General features: G+C 38.6%; 1 protein-coding gene across 3 annotated transcripts in view; it reads left to right on the top strand.

Moving 5' to 3' along the window:
- Positions 1-16,814, top strand: part of tbc1d22a (TBC1 domain family, member 22a) — a 331,820-nt gene that overhangs the window by 61,259 nt on the left and 253,747 nt on the right. The gene's annotated exons all lie outside the window — the stretch shown is intronic.

The raw sequence follows: 16,814 nt of genomic DNA on the forward strand, positions 1-16,814 counted from the left end.
CAAGGCTTTTTTGAGTAGATGACTAGAGATGGGTGTGGAGAACACTCAGTAAACGCACTCCTTGCACATGGGCATTTACACACACACAAACATTGCCTTGTCATTCTGGTTTTGTTGCGCTGAATGTTTTTTCCCAGTATATTCTCACAGTGGGTACTAAACTGAGTTGATGCACTTGGGTTGACTTTATGGTACCTCTTCTGCCATACACAGTGGAATATTCCAATGCTTTAGATGTGTATGTATTGTATACTGTATTTAATGTAGATACTACTGTTTTGTAATATGATTCTAACTACATTGTGGGGTACATCATATTCCAAGAGAATTAAGTTAAGATGGTATATGCTAGTGCCAAATAAAAAGGAGCTCATCTCCTTCAGAGGGGGAGAGATCAGGGCTGTCAGGAGTTCACGCTAGACATAAAAATAGTATGGAGCTATTATTGTGTTTTCTGGTAGATTTTTATTGTTAATATTAGCAGTTTTCTTTTTGCTATTTTTGCAAGTTTGATTTTTGACACACCTAATAAACACACTCGCACAAAAGTGCAAAGCAACTCCAGCCATTTTTTCCTGTGGTCATAAGCCACGTATCTAATAAGGTGTTTTTCAGTTTTTTAATCTACTTGGAGCTAATGCGTATTGGTGTTAATTTAAGTGAAGGCTGAGCTTCAACATTTTCAATTGTCTCAACTAATCTGAATTTGTGAATGATTCATTGTGTTGGGGTAGAGGACTCGGCAAATGTGCAGATGATGGAATTTGCAATGAAATTTAGGAACTAGTGACTTGTTTTGAAGATGTCATGCTTGAAGCTACCTGATTTTGAAGATTTTTTTTGTTGGTAAGACAATCTTGGTGCAGTTTATAAGTTTGCACTTGAGTTTCGGTATGACATTTGAAACTACAATTGTCCTGACTTGGATAGCATTATACAGATGTGCACCTGCATTCAATCATTTGGTTACAGCACTTCTGTTTGGTGAACTGTTTATGCCAGTCTGCATCCTAATAAAGGAAAAGCCCTCTTGCTTCATAAAGTAGAAATGGATTTTTTATTTGCTTTGTGTTAAGAACTGTTCTTTGAATAGAGAAACATAGAAACATAGAAAACCTACAGCACAGTACAGGCCCTTTAGCCCACAAAGCTGTGCTGAACGTGTCCTTACCTTAGAAATTACATAGGGTTACCCATAGCCCTCTATTTTTCTGAGCTCCATGTACCTGTCCTGGAGTCTCTTAAAAGACCCTATCGTATCCGCCTCCACCACTGTCGCCAGCAGCCCATTCCACACACTCACCACTCTCTGCATTTTTTTTTCGAAAAAACAACTGACCCCTGACAAAATACTGTTAGCTGGCTGACTAAAGAAAAGTGGTTCTAACTTTAAAGTGCAAAACTTCAATGCTAAGTTGCTACCAGACTGATAGTTGTATTCTGTACTCCATAGCTAGAATAACTCAGCAGTTGAGAAAAAATGTCTTTAGTGGATGAGATGTTATTTCTTGTTAGATTTTAATAATTTTAATAAAATTCATGATGTCAAAAAAAGAGAATTTTCTAATGCTAATCTTTAATTTTCTACATTAAGATATCTATTTATTATTAGAGTTTATATGTGCAAAATATGGATATGTACTTATGAATAGACTAAAATATTTTGAGTTATTTCTTGAAAAGCTTCGTGTTGCACCTGGGTCATTAAACCAATGTTTTAAATTCTCCAGTTTTGGCCACCTACTCCCATGTCCCTTCATCTCTCCTTCAGATTCACCCAGATCGTCTGACACCCTTCTTTCCAATGTTTCTCAACCTTTTAGCTCTTGATTTGTTTGCACCACATTCTAGTGTCTACAGTTTTTTGTTTCCAATGACTGTATTCCATCAGCTTTTCAGGAGCACTACGGTAGATGGGCACCAGTTTACCGGCAGTTCAAAAAGCAAGAAATGCAACTAAGTAATTTATTAATAGCACTTTTTTTGTGGAAAATTGTGGTAAACAAGCACCACGAATAATTAGAGGCGAACGAAGGTGAGGCTGACTTGAGAGTTGAGGCATGAAGATGCAAGATAATGTCGGAGCGAGGTCAAGGCATGTTCGAGGAAAATTGGACAGAGTGAGGTCAGACGTGGTCAAGACAGAGATGGGGTGTGTGAAGTGGAGATAAGTTGAGCCTGTCCAACTAAACTGAGTGAGATCTGATCGATCTAAGTGCCGGGTCGATTTAGAAAGATTAGTATTGTGGCGGCCCAGAGCACATGGATGTGCCAGGGGCCGGCTCCTAGTGCAATGGATTACTGGTGCTTGATCAAGTTAAACACTGGCCTGGATGGATTAAAAAAGTTGGGTGTTGGGGACTGGAGGCGACAATGGAGCTGGTTCTGCTTGCTGCCCTGTGATCTTTACTCTGCTGTCCGCAGTGCTGAGGCTGTGGCCTGCTCTGAGCTTCACGGCGATTTGCCCTGCTGTGTAATGAACTGAGGCTGAGGCTATCGGCCTGCTCCGTCTACGCTGGGCTTTGTGTCAGTGGACTGACTTTAGTTCTGAATGATGTTGCTTGCTTTTTTTTCTGTTTGCATGATTTGTGTATTTTTTAAAGATCTCTGCACATTGGGTGTTTGTTAGTTTTCTTTTGGGTTGTTTTGGTTTTGTTGTTTTGTGGCTGCCTACAAGGAGATGAACCTCAGGGTTGTATAATTTGATATAAATGTACTTTGAATTTTAGTAAATGATGCATAAAGACAGCCAGATTTGTCTGTAATCTGATAGTTTAAAGGAACACTTTGGTAATAGAAGTAATTGTATGAATTTTGCCAGCTGATGTGCATTACAATGGCCTTAGTTAGTTGTAAGATGAGATAACTATCAATTTAATATGATGAATCTCTGTATCTCAATGTAGGCTGTAAATGGGATGATGCAAAACAAATTTCTACCGATGTTGATTCATTCAGCAGTCATTGTGAGTGTTTTGAGCTGGTACATGAAAATGAACAACTGCTTAAATAGTCAAAAATAAATGTTAAGCAACACACAAAAACGTTGCTGGTGAACACAGCAGGCCAGGCAACATCTATAGGAAGAGGTACAGTCGACATTTCGGGCCGGGACCCTTTGTCAGGACCAACTGAAAGAAGAGCTAGTAAGAGATTTGAAAGTGGGAGGGGGAGGGGGAGATCTGAAATGATAGGAGAAGACAGGAGCGGGAGGGATGGAGCCAAGAGCTGGACAGTTGATTGGCAAAAGGGATATGAGAGGATCATGAGGCCCAGGGAGAAAGAAAAGGGGGAGGGGGGAAAAAGCCCAGAGGATGGGCAAGGGGTGTAGTGAGAGGGACAGAGGGAAAAGAAGGAGAGAGAGAAAAAGAATATAAATAAATAATGGATGGGGTGGTGGGGGGAGGTGGGGCATTAGCGGAAGTTTGAGAAGTCAGTGTTCATGCCATCAGATTGGAGGCTACCCAGATGGAATACAAGGTGTTGTTCATCCAACCTGAGTGTGGCTTCATCTTTACAGTAGAGGAGGCCGTGGATAGACATATCAGAATGGGAATGGGACGTGGAATTAAAATGTGAGGCTACTGGGAGATCCTGCTTTCTCTGGCGGACAGAGTGTAAGTGTTCAGCGAAATGATCTCCTAGTCTGCGTCGGGTCTCGCCAATGTATAGAAGGCCACATCAGGAGCACCGGAAGCAGTATATCACCCCAGCCGACTCATAGGTGAAGTGTCGCCTCACCTGGAAGGACTGTCTGGGGCCCTGAATGGTAGTGAGGGAGGAAGTGTAAAGGTATGTGTAGCACTTGTTCCGCTTACAAGGATAAGTGCCAGGAGGGAGATCAGTGGAGAGGATGGGGGGGGACAAATGGACAAGGGAGACGTGTAGAGAGCGATCCCTGTGGAAAGCGGGGGGGGGGAGAGGAAGATGTGCTTAGTGGTGGGATCCCATTGGAGGTGGTGGAAGTTACAGAGAATAACATGTTGGACCCGGAGGCTGGTGGGGTGGTAGGTGAGAACAAGGGGAACCCTATTCCTAGTGGGGTGGTGGGAGGATGGAGTGAGAGCAGACGTGCGTGAAATGGGGGAGATGCGTTTGAGAGCAGATTTGATAGTGGAGGAAGGAAAGCCCCTTCCTTAAAAAAAAAGGAGGACATCTTCCTCGTCCTGGAATGAAAAGCCTCATCCTGAGAGCAGATGCGGCGGAGATGGAGGAACTGCGAGAAGGTGATGGTATTTTTGCAAGAGTCAGGGTGAGAAGAGGAATAGTCCAGATAGCTGTGAGAGTCAGTAGGCTTATAGTAGACATCATTGGATAAGCTGTCTCCAGAGACAGAGACAGAAAGATCTAGAAAGGGGAGGGAGGTGTCGGAAATGGACCAGGTAAACTTGAGGGCAGGGTGAAAGTTGGAGGCAAAGTTAATGAAGTCAACGAGCTCAGCATGCGTGCAGGAAGCAGCGCCAGTGTAGTCATCGATGTAGCGAAGGAAAAGTGGGGGACAGGTACCAGAATAGGTTTGGAACATAGATTGTTCCACAAAGCCAACAAAAAGGCAGGCATAGCTAGGACCCATTCAGGTGCCCATAGCTACACCTTTAGTTTGGAGGAAGTGGGAGGAGCCAAAGGAGAAATTATTAAGAGTAAGGACTAATTCCGCTAGACGGAGCAGAGTGGTGGTAGAGGGGAACTGATTAGGTCTGGAATCTAAAAAGAAGCGTAGAGCTTTGAGATCTTCCTGATGGGGGATGGAAGTATATAGGGACTGGACATCCATGGTGAAAATAAAGTGGTGGGGGCCAGGGAACTTAAAATCATCAAAGTTTCAGAGTGTGAAACTAAATAAATCAAAAATAAATGTTAGTCTGGAGGAAAGAAAGCACATTACCAGTGCTACCTAAATATTTTTTAACATACTCGAATCTGACAAGCTGTTAAAAGCTATAATTTTCTCTGGATGTCCTTCATTTTTATTTTCCAGGATTTGCAGTTTATTATTTTCTGTGCTTTTGATCATTCCCTTCCCCAATCAACCACCAAAATGTTTGTGTTTACCTCAATCCTTGACACCATGGTATTCCTTATCTTTATCTTTTCGAGCAAAGATATAAAGAACCCATTGTAAACACGAGGAATTCCGCAGATGCTGGAAATTCAAGCAACACACATCAAAGTTGCTGGTGAATGCAGCAGGCCAGGCAGCATCTCTAGGAAGAGGTACAGTTGACGTTTCGGGCCGAGACCCTTCCTGGGTCTTGGCCCGAAACGTCGACTGTACCTCTTCCTAGAGATGCTGCCTGGCCTGCTGTGTTCACCAAGAACCCATTGTACTCAGCTTATCTGTCTGAATTGGGTTGAGTTGTTAAGCTTGGATGGTGCTATTTAATGTTAAGTATTGAATGAATTGCAACTTTTTATCAGGTTCATAAAATGTTGATGCCTTTGGTATGGTAGTGTGCATTCCCAATTGCTTTTGCAATGGAGACCTTTCAGATTAAATTCATAGTTCTGGAGGTATTGACTAGGTTGGGTCAGACCCTAATCAGAATCAGGTTTATTAGAAACTGAATTAGAATCAGGTTCATTATCACTGTGATATATTTTAAAATGTTTTTTGCAGCAGCAGTATAACGTAAACACAAGTGTAAGTTACCAAAACCAAATATTGCAAAAGAGGAACAATGAGGTAGTGTTTATGCACTGCTCAGAAATCTGATGGCAGGGAAGTAGTTCCTAAAAATGTTGAGTGTTGGATTTCTGGCACCTGTACCACCTCCCCAGTATTGGTAACAAGAAGAGGGTAATACCTGGATGTTGAGAGTTTTTACTAGTGGATTCTGTCTTCTTGAGGAACTACCCCTTGAAGATGTCCTCGATGGAGCTGGCTGAGTCTACACCATCTGCAGCCTCCTTTGATCCACCAGACGTTGTGGGGATTTGCATAGGTGTAGCCTTGTTCTCCCTTTCAAAGTGTACATAAAAGGTGTTGAGCTCATTGGGCAGTGAAACATCACAGATTTCTTTTTAAATCTTTTTATTGAATATGTATACAAAAGGTAAGCCATATAGGCACTAATACACTGTTAGAATATAATAAAATAACAGGAGATATTAAAACAGAAAATAAATGATACAAACAATGTAATTTAAACATAAAATAATAAGGTAACATAATAGTATGCTAATTTTTATATATATATATATATATATCAATAGAAAAAGGAAAAAAAAACCCCAAAAAAACCACCGTGCAACTAAACTAAAAGCAAAGCAAAGCAATGGGCTAACTTGGAAACAAGTAGAGTTAAAAGACTTAAAATCACGTCCTCAAACCCGACCTCCATTAAAAACAGTAGAAAAAAACAAGAAGGGAATATAAATATGGAGCAAAAAGGGGAAGAAAAAAAATTACATTAAATGAAAATATTGAATAAAAGATCTCCAGGTCTGTTCAAATTTAAGTGAGGAATCATAAAGATTGCTTATAATTTTCTCCAAATTCAAGCATAATATCGTCTGAGAAAACCAAAAAAAGGTAGATGGAGCATTAAGCTCTTTCCAATGTTGTAAGATACATCTTTTCGCCATTAAAGTAAGAAATGCAATCATTCTACGGGCTGAAGGAGAAAGATTACTGGAAATTTTAGGTAATCCAAAGATAGCAGTAATAGGGTGAGGAGAGATATCTATATTCAATACCTTTGAGATAATATTAAAAATGTCTCTCCAAAAAGTTTCCAGAGTAGGACAAGACCAAAACATATGAGTTAAAGAGGGTATCTGCCCTGGACATCTATCACAAAAAGGATTAATATGAGAATAAAAACAAGCTAATTTATCTTTGGACATATGTGCTCTTTGAACAACTTTAAATTGAATTAGGGAATGTTTAGCACAGATAGAGGAAGTATTGACTAATTGTAAAATCTGCCCCCAGTCATCCACGGAAATGATAGAGCCCAATTCCTGTTCCCAATCTACCCTAATCTTATCAAATGGAGCTTTCCTAAGTTTCATAATAATATTATAAATCATAGCCGATGCACCTTTCTGACATGGATTATGGTTAATTATAGTATCTAAAATATATGTAGGAGGAAGCATTGGAAAGGAAGAAAGTATAGTCCTTAGGAAATTTCTAACTTGTAGATATCTAAAAAAATGTATTCTTGATAAATTATATTTATTAGATAATTGTTCAAAAGACATAAGGGAACCATCTAAAAATAAATCCAAAAACCGTGAAATACCCTTAGTCTTCCAAATTTGAAAAGCACGATCCGTGAAAGAGGGAGGAAAAAATATGTTACCTAAAATAGGAATCGCTAGCCCAAATTGGTTAAGATCAAAAAATTTTCTGAATTGAAACCAAATACGTAAGGTATATTTAACTATCGGGTTAGAGACCTGTTTAAGGTGTTTCAAATCAAAAGGAAGAGAGGAACCTAAAATAGAGCCAAGTGTATAGCCCTGAGCAGATTGTAATTCCAATACTACCCATTTAGGAATGGATAGTATATCCTGGTCAAGTAACCAAAATTTCATATGTCGAATATTAATTGCCCAATAATAGAATCTAAAGTTAGGTAATGCTAAACCTCCATCTCTCTTAGCTTTCTGTAAATGTATTTTACCCAGTCTCGGGTTTTTATTTTGCCAAATAAATGAAGAAATTTTTGAGTCAACTTTATCAAAAAAAGATTTTGGAACAAAAATCGGTAATGCCTGAAATATATATAGAAATTTTGGCAGAAGAAACATCTTAACTGCATTAATACGACCAATCAAAGTTAAATATAATGGAAACCATTTAGATGAAAGTTGAGTAATATGGTCAATTAAGGGTAAAAAATTAATCTTAAATAAATCTTTGTGTTTACAAGTAATTTTAATCCCAAGATATGAAAAATAATTATTAATCCATTTAAACGGAAAGTTGTGATATAAGGGAAGTTGTTTATTAATCGGGAAAAGTTCACTCTTACTAAGATTTAATTTATAACCTGAAAAAAGACTAAATTGTGCTAATAAATCTAAAACAGCAGGGATGGATTTTTGAGGATTAGAAATATATAAAAGTAAGTCATCAGCATAGAGTGATATTTTATGGGACTTTAAGCCCCGAGTTATCCCAGTAATATTTGGAGATTCTCGAATGGCAATTGCAAGAGGTTCTAATGCAATATCAAATAATAAAGGACTAAGAGGACAGCCTTGTCGAGTACCTCGAAAAAGAGGGAAAAAAGGTGAGCTTAAAGAGTTAGTACGGACCGAGGCTACAGGAGAATGATATAACAGTTTGATCCAGGATATAAATTTCGAGCTAAAATTAAACATTTCAAGAACCTTTAATAAGTAAGGCCATTCTACTCTATCAAAAGCTTTCTCAGCATCTAAAGAGATAACACACTCAGGAACATTTTGTGAGGGGGTATAAACAATATTTAACAGTGTACGTATGTTATAGAAAGAGTAATGACCTTTAATAAAACCCGTTTGGTCTTCCGAAATAATAAAAGGAAGTACTTTTTCTAATCTGTTTGCTAATAATTTAGAAAAAATTTTAGAATCAACATTTAATAAAGATATTGGTCTGTAAGATGCACATTGAGCAGGATCTTTATCCTTCTTTAATATTAGAGAGATTGACGCTCTATTGAAAGATTCGGGAAGTTTACCCAGTTTTAATGAAGCCTCGAAAACCCTACAGAACCACGGGATTAATGAAGATGCAAAACATTTATAAAATTCTGCGGTAAACCCATCAGGGCCAGGAGCTTTCCCCAGGTTCATAGAGGAAATAACATTCTTAATCTCATCAGTGGTAATGTGGGTACCTAGCATAGAAGTCATATCCCGTGAAATCTCAGGGAATTCTAGGTTATTAAAAAAATCATTCATATATTTAGAGTCTCGAGAGGACTCTGATTGATATAAGGAAGAATAAAAATCAAAAAAGGTTTGATTAATCCCCGCATGGTCAAGTATCAGTCGATCATTTTGATTATAAATCTGATTAATTTGAGACTTAGTATAATTAGATTTCAATTGGTTAGCCAACAGTTTGCCAATTTTATCACTGTGTACATAAAATTCACTTCTTGTTTTCTTTAATTGGTTTACAATCGAGGACGAAAGTAATAAACTGTGTTCCATTTGAAGTTCAGTTCTTTGTTTATATAACTCCTCAGAGGGAGCTGTAACATATTTCTTATCAATTTCCTTAGTCTTGTCCACAATTACCAACTCCTCCTGCTTCAGCTTCTTCCTCAAAGCAGCAGAATACGAGATAATCTGACCAGGAATATAAGCTTTAAAAATATCCCAAAGAATGTTCACAGAAATATCCTCTGTATAGTTGATTGTAAAAAAAAGATCAATCTGTTCATTCATAAAGTTAACAAAATCCGAGTCCTGAAGCAACAGCAAATTAAAACGCCATTGTCTATTATTTTGTGTATTGGCCTGAATTTTAATAGAAAACTTAAGTGGAGCATGATCCGAAATGGTTATAGAGTCATAATCACATTTAATCACTGAAGAAATAAGACGAGAGTCAATAAAGAAATAATCAATTCTTGAATAAGAATGGTGAACATGTGGGGAAAAAAAAGAAAAATCTTTTTCCTGAGGATGCAAAAAACGCCAAATGTCCGTCAACACAGAATCAGAGAGGAATGAATTAATCAAAGTGGCAGATTTATTAGGTAAGGTCCGTAGAGGAGCCGAACGGTCCAAAGCTAGAGATATACAGGTAGTAAGATCTCCGCCCCAGATCAATGAAAACTCATTCAAATTCGGGAACTGATTGAATAATGATGTATAAAATTCCGGCCAGTCCATATTGGGAGCATAAACATTAACCAAAACAACCTTTTTATTAAATAGTAAACCACTAACCAGTAGAAATCTACCATTCGGATCAGAGATAATATCATGTTGTATAAAAGTAACTGAGGAGTCTATAAAAATAGAGACGCCTCGAACCTTAGCATTAGAGTTCGAATGAAACTGTTGGTCCTTCCAGAATTTAAAACAACGTAGTCTGTCCCCCCCTCCGCACATGCGTCTCTTGTAAAAATAGAATTTGTGCTTTAAGTCTGTGGAACACTTTAAAAACTTTTTTCCTTTTAATAGGATGGTTAAGACCATTAGTATTCCAGGAGACAAAATTAATAATAGACTCCATAAGTCCTAAAGTCAACCGGCAAAAAGGAGGATTGACGATAGGCTCGACCCACGTACCCGGAAAGGGAACAGAACAAGCAAGAGATACCGGGAAGGAGAACGCAACCAATACTTCAATAGTGTAAATAGCCCAAGAAGAAAAAAACTAAAACGTGAAGCCCCTCCCACCACCCTCCACCCCAGACCCCAAGGCTAAATCTAAAACAGACCAGCCGGAAAGAAGCAAGCACTAAAACTACCCCCATGACTTCCTATAGACGCTCACTAAAAAAAAGTGTAAATATAAAAAAAGATCAGTAAATTATAAAACAGTAAAAGAATAAAAGAAGTAAATCAATTAAAACAAACACTTAATATAACAGAGAAAAAAACAGAAAATATAAAAAAACCGCAACAAACCCCAGACCCTATGAATAAACAAAAAAAAGAAATGAAATTATTAACATAAACTAGTTATAAAAACCTACAAAAAAAGTAGATTTAAAAACTACAAAATTTAAGGCCTCAAAGGAAATACGTAGAATGACGCTGAGGAATTAACCACCCAAAATCCCCTGGGAAAAAGAAAGGAATGACGCAGGTAGAAAGTAAGTTTAGCAACCATATTAATTAATCAAAAATAAACTTTTCTGCCCATATAAGGCAAAAAAAAATTAAGGCCGACAGATTCACAACCTCTGAACAAACGGAGATCGTTAAAAATTACGATTAAGATGTTGAAGGTGAAAATTGATCCAGATAACTCTGGGTATCCGATGGAGATTCAAAAAAATGGAGGGCTCCATCCAACATACGAATCCTTAGACGTGCTGGGTAAAGCAGCGCTGGTATTAAATCCATCTTGTAGAGTTCCGACATCACAGATCTGTAACGAACCCGTTGATCCCGAATTGGTTTACTGAAATCCTCCACGAATCAGAAATTAAGATCCGAAAAATCAATGTAACCTTTAGATCAAATGAATCGAAACAGTTTCTCCTTGTCTTGAAAGTAATGAAAATGTAAGATGACATGTCGAGGTTTATCTGACTTAGACGAGTATGATGGAACTCTGTGAACACGATCCAATAACGGTGGTTGGTCAGGAAATACAGTAGGAAATGCGTCTTTTAAAAGTTGAGAGAAAAACTTCATAGGGTTGTCAGATTCCACAGCTTCACTCACACCAATCATTCGAAGATTCTGCCGTCGCATTCTGGATTCTAAGTCAGAGTTTTTAAAGGTCAGAAAGTCAAGTTTTTTCTTCATTATAGTAATTGTTTCTTCAATTTTCCCCATCTTGAGTTCATTTTGTTGCGTGGATTTTTGAAGATTAGATATAGCCGACTGATGTTCCGTAGTAGATAATTGTATTTTATCGATTGAATCGGCAATTTTCTGGAAATTAATTGACATTTCCGAGCGAATCAGCTCCGTAATAGAGGTTGAAATTTCCCTTTGAATTAGATCCAATATAGCTTTCAAAGTCACCGGTGGTTCAGTCGGAGGAAGATCGGTACCTTTCGGTCTAACCGGAGGCTTGCCGTCTTTCCCATTTTTTCCATTCTTAGACATAGCAGACCTTAAAAACATCCGATTATCGAAGAGCCCAATTTGTTTCAAAGTATTGTAAAAGTCGATGCCTTAATGGTTAGTTAAAATATAGCTGATCATAAGAAAAAAAACTCAGAGGTACTGGAGCGAGTCAAGAACACGACTTCACTCCATGAGCTCTACCGGAAGTCCTCCAGGTTTTACCTTGTTGACAGTAATGGTATGTAAACCCCACTGCAGCTGTTGTGCATCTGATTGTGTCTCTAATATCTCAAGGAATTGCCTTTTCACTCTCACAATGGCTTTCTGTAGATTGTATCTGGACTTGCTGTTGGGTTCTGGATTGCTATTCTTGAATGTCACAGATTTGGCCCTCAGCAGACAGAAAATCTAGTTCACCCAAGGCTTTTGCTTTTGTAGGACTTAGAACATTCTTGAAGGCACACATACTTCTACGCTGGTCTTGATGCAGTTGATGACGGCTGTGACACAATCATTCAAATCTGAAGATGAATTACTGAATATAGTTAGGAATTCAAAGGAGTTCTGTAAACACGCTTCTGCCTCCCTTGAGCATACCGTTGCTGTCCTCACCACTGGTTCTGTGGTCCTCGGTCTCTACCGGTATATTAGGAGTAGAAGTACAGTCATATGACTGGATTTGACAAAGTGCATGTGCAGGATGGTGCGATGAGCGCTCTTGATGGTGCTGTAACAATGATCAAGTGTGTTACTCCTCGGCTTTCACAGTGGTATGCTGGTTGGAGTTCCCTGCGATGACCGGGAGCCCGTCAGGGTGTGCTGTCTCTTGATTGCTGATCACTGTGCTCAGCTTCTGTAGCTTGATGTCTGTCAGGGTTAGAACGTGGACTGCTGTCAGGGTGATGGTGTAGAACAGCACTGGCAAATAGAATGGATGGTGCTTAACAACCAACTGTTACAGATTGACTGAGCAGGACTGGAAAGAGAGCTGCCAAGTCTGTGCACCATGAGTGAATCCTAAAATAAACGCCGCTGTGTCTGCCTTTACCTGGTGCTGCTGTCTGCTGTACTTGGTGGATGACGAAGTCCTCAGGCTGGAGCACTGAGACCAGAGTTGCAGAGGTGAGCCATGTCTCTGTGAAGCAGAATACATAATAGTCCCTGGTAACAGTCCTAGTGCTGCAGTCTTGCTCTGAAGTCATCAATTTCATTTTCCAGAGATGGCAGGACATTAGTGAATCAGATAGATTTTTGCAATAATCCACTGCATTTCAGGGTTGCAATTGTTGGATCTGTTCATATAGCCAAGCTCAAAATAATTAATTGCCGTATTAAGGTTTGTACTTGTGTCTCAAGATTAATGCTATAGGAATTGAGGTATTGCACCATCGTATACCTCAACTTTTCAAAGTGTTTTTTTTAAAAACAAATACCTTTTATATTTGGGGAAATATTTGTAAATGTAATTCAGTTATCTGGATATACACAAACTTATAAGTTTTCCTAGCAATATGTTGTGTTCTCAATAGGAAGCAATATTAGTTGTAAGCTCCAGACAAATATTAATGCTGCCTTTTAGTTTCTGAACAGAATTTGAAGCTGTACTGCCTTTAATTCCAGTTTTAAAAGTTTGTCATGAGTAATTGTGAAATTACTGTAAATGCCTTTAAAAGGCACCTTGAAGATGTCCACATTTTAAACCTCTGGCAAGAAGGATATGATAGATGGATATTCTGTGTGCATTGCCTCTTCAAGTTTCCAGCCAGGGTCATTTAAATGATGAATTCAACTAATACATCATGATGTACTGCAATTTATATAGGCACAGCTGTGAATTTCGATGCAATAATTAAGAAGCACCTTGTGGTTAGGTGTTTGGGAGCAGTGAAAAAGAAAGCAGGCTGGTTTTGGGTGTCATCATTGAGAAGAGATGTTGGCATTATCAAAGGAAAGACAGCCATGTTGATAAATAGTGTTTAATCCTAAAAGACATTAGTGGAATAATTAACTTTATCTACTGTGGTCTTTTAAAGTAATCAGCGGCTGAGTTAAATGTGATTATGATCGCCTTGCTTTTATCCCTTTATAGCGGTTACTTGAAAACAAATCAAAACTGCTTAGACACTCAGTGAGGAGCTCGACACCGTATGACATGCTTCCAAATAACTGACTTCCAATTTAGCAAAATGTATGTTTGATCCTTTATTACAAAACCAGCAAAGAAGAACAACCTTGTATGGCGATATTAGAAATTAGCATAGCCAAAATTCACAAAATAATGAAGTAAGCAGAATAAGAGTAATTAGTGTTCAAATTAGCGGTCAACAAAAAAATCATTCATGTCCCTGGTTGCCTCTAACTAAACTAACTAACTAGGACAAAGTGTGAATGTGTAAATATACTCATTTGCTTAGGTACACCCCAAACGATGTGACAAATTACCATAACCCATAAAACATGCAATGCAAAATACAATACAGACAGACAGAAAATACATGTGTGGTTCTTACACCTGAATTGGTTTTAACACTTGGAAACTTCATTCTAAGGAAAAGTTGTTCACACTTCAAAATTGAAATAAACTAATTAAGACTAATTACCTGTTTTATTTTTTAAATTTTTTTCTTAAAAAATAAAATAGTTATATTTAAAAAAAAATCTACCCTCACTACCAAAATGAGCTGGTTGGTTTTAAGAAAAAAGAAAAAAGAAAAATACCTTACCATATGATATAATAATAATAATAATGGCTGAGATCCATACTTTAATAGCAGTTCAAAGATTGTGAAAATAATTTGGAAATGGTCCCCATAACATTAGAAAATCATGTTTAGAATCAGGAGTCGTACAACAGATCTTCTCTAGATCAAGGCACAACATAACGACAGATAGCCATTGAATATGAGTGGGCAGGGCAGCCTCCTTCCACTTGAGCAAGATCGCCCTCCTGGCCATAAGAGACATAAAGGCCAATACCCGCAAATAATTAGATGGATTCAATTTTGTAGCACTATCCTCAACAATACGAAACAAGGCAGTCAAAGGATTGGGCTTAAAGCTGACATTGAAAAGTGCAGAAAAAGTTTGAAATACATCTTTCCAAAATTTTTCAAGGCTTGGAAGTGTCCAAAACATATGAATTAGTGTGGCCACTCCATTAGTACATCTATCACAGTCGGGAAATATCTGCATAGAAATGGGAAAGCTTGTCTTTAGATATATGAATTCTATGTCCCAAGTTGAATTGTGATAAAGAATGACGAGCACATAATGATGAAGAATTAATCAATTTTAAAATAATCTTCCAGCTCTCTTCAGATATGAAAATCTGTTAATTCTTTTCCCAATCTCCTTTAATTTTATGTAAAGAGGCCTTTTTCAGTCCCAACAGTAGACCATAAATGTAAGATATTGAACCGTTATCAAAGGGTTTCAGATTAAAAGTTGTATCTATTATATTCTTAGCTGGACTTACAGGAGCCTTTGATATCAAAAAGGATACCAAAAGAATTTTCAGATATAACAAGAGTAAAAGAAAGGTGAGAGTAAATATTGGACAGTTGAAAAAAGACCTTGAAATGCAGTAATGGGGGACAAGGAATTGGCAGGCAAACTGAAGGTATTTTGAATCAGTCTTCACAGTGAGCAGTATGCTGGAAGTTCGAGAGTGTCAGGGCAAAAATGAGTGCAGTTGCTTTGACTAGGGAGAAGATACTTGGGAAGCTGAAAGTTCTGAAGGTAGACATATCACCTGGATCATATGAACTGCACCCTGGGGTTCTAATTTGTGGATGAATTAGTAATGACCTTTCAAGAGTCAATAGATTCTGGCAAAGTTCTGGAGGACTGGAAGATTGCAATGTCACTCCACTCTTTTAAGAAGGGAGGGATGCAGAAGAAAGTAAATTATAGGCCAGTTAGCCTGACTTCAGTGATTTGGAAATTGTTGGAGTCCATTATAAAGGATGAGGTTTTGGGGTATTGGAAGGCATAAGATAAAAAAGGCCAAAGTCAGCATGGTTTCCTTTAGAGGAAACCTTGCCTGACAAATCTGTTGGATGACTTTGAGGAAATAACAAGCGGAATAGACAAAGGAGAATCAGTGGGTGTTGTGCACTTGGATTTTCAGAAGGCCTTTGACAAGGTGTAGCACATGAGGCTGCTTAGCAAGATAAGAGCCCATAGTATTACAAGAAAGGTACTAGCTTGGATAGAGCATTAACTGATTGTCAGGACGCTAAGTATGGGAATAAGGGGAGCCAATTCTGATTGGCTGCCATGTGCCACATGAGTCAGTACTGGGACCACTTCTTTTTATGTTGTCTGTCAATGATTTGGATGACAGAATTGATGGCTTTATGGCCAGTTTTGCACATGATGTGGTAGGTGGAGGGGTAGGTAGTGTTGAGGAAGCAGGGAGACTGCAGAAGGACTTAAACAGATTCAAAAAATGGCAAAGAAGTGGCAGATGGAATAGTGTTGGGAAGTGTATGGTCATATAGTTTGGCAGAAGGAATAATAACATAGTCTATTTTCTAAACAGGGAGTAAATTCAAAAATCTGAGGTGCAGAGAGTCTTCGGAGACCCCACGCCTGGAAGATTCCCTGAAGATTATCTTGCAGGTTGAGTTGGTGGTGAAATGTTAGAATTCGTTTCCTGAGGTCAACAGTATGAGAGCAAGGATCTCGTGCTGAGGCTTGAGGCTTTATAAGGCTTCAGTCAGACTGCACTTTGAGAAGTGTGAGCAGTCTTGGGCCCCTTAACTGTGAAAGGATGTGCTGACATTGGAGTGGGTTCAGTGGAGGTTCACAAGAATTATTCTGGGAACAAGAGTTATCATATGAGGAGCGTTTGATGGCTCTGGGCCTCTCCTCACAGGAATTTAGGAAAATGGGGGGGGGCGGTGGAATCTCATTGAAACCTATGGAATGTTGAAAAGCTGAGATGGAGAGTATGTTTCCTATGGCTGGGGGAAGTCTAGGACCAGAGGGCACAACCTCAGGATAGAGGAGCAGCCATTTAGAATGGAGAGGAGGAGGAATTTCTTTACCCAGAGGGAGGTGAATCTGTGGAATTCGTTACTACAGGTGGCTGTTGAGGCCAGGTCATTGGG

This window comes from Mobula hypostoma, chromosome 20 (assembly GCF_963921235.1).
Source record: "Mobula hypostoma chromosome 20, sMobHyp1.1, whole genome shotgun sequence".
Taxonomy (NCBI): Eukaryota; Metazoa; Chordata; class Chondrichthyes; order Myliobatiformes; family Myliobatidae; genus Mobula; species Mobula hypostoma.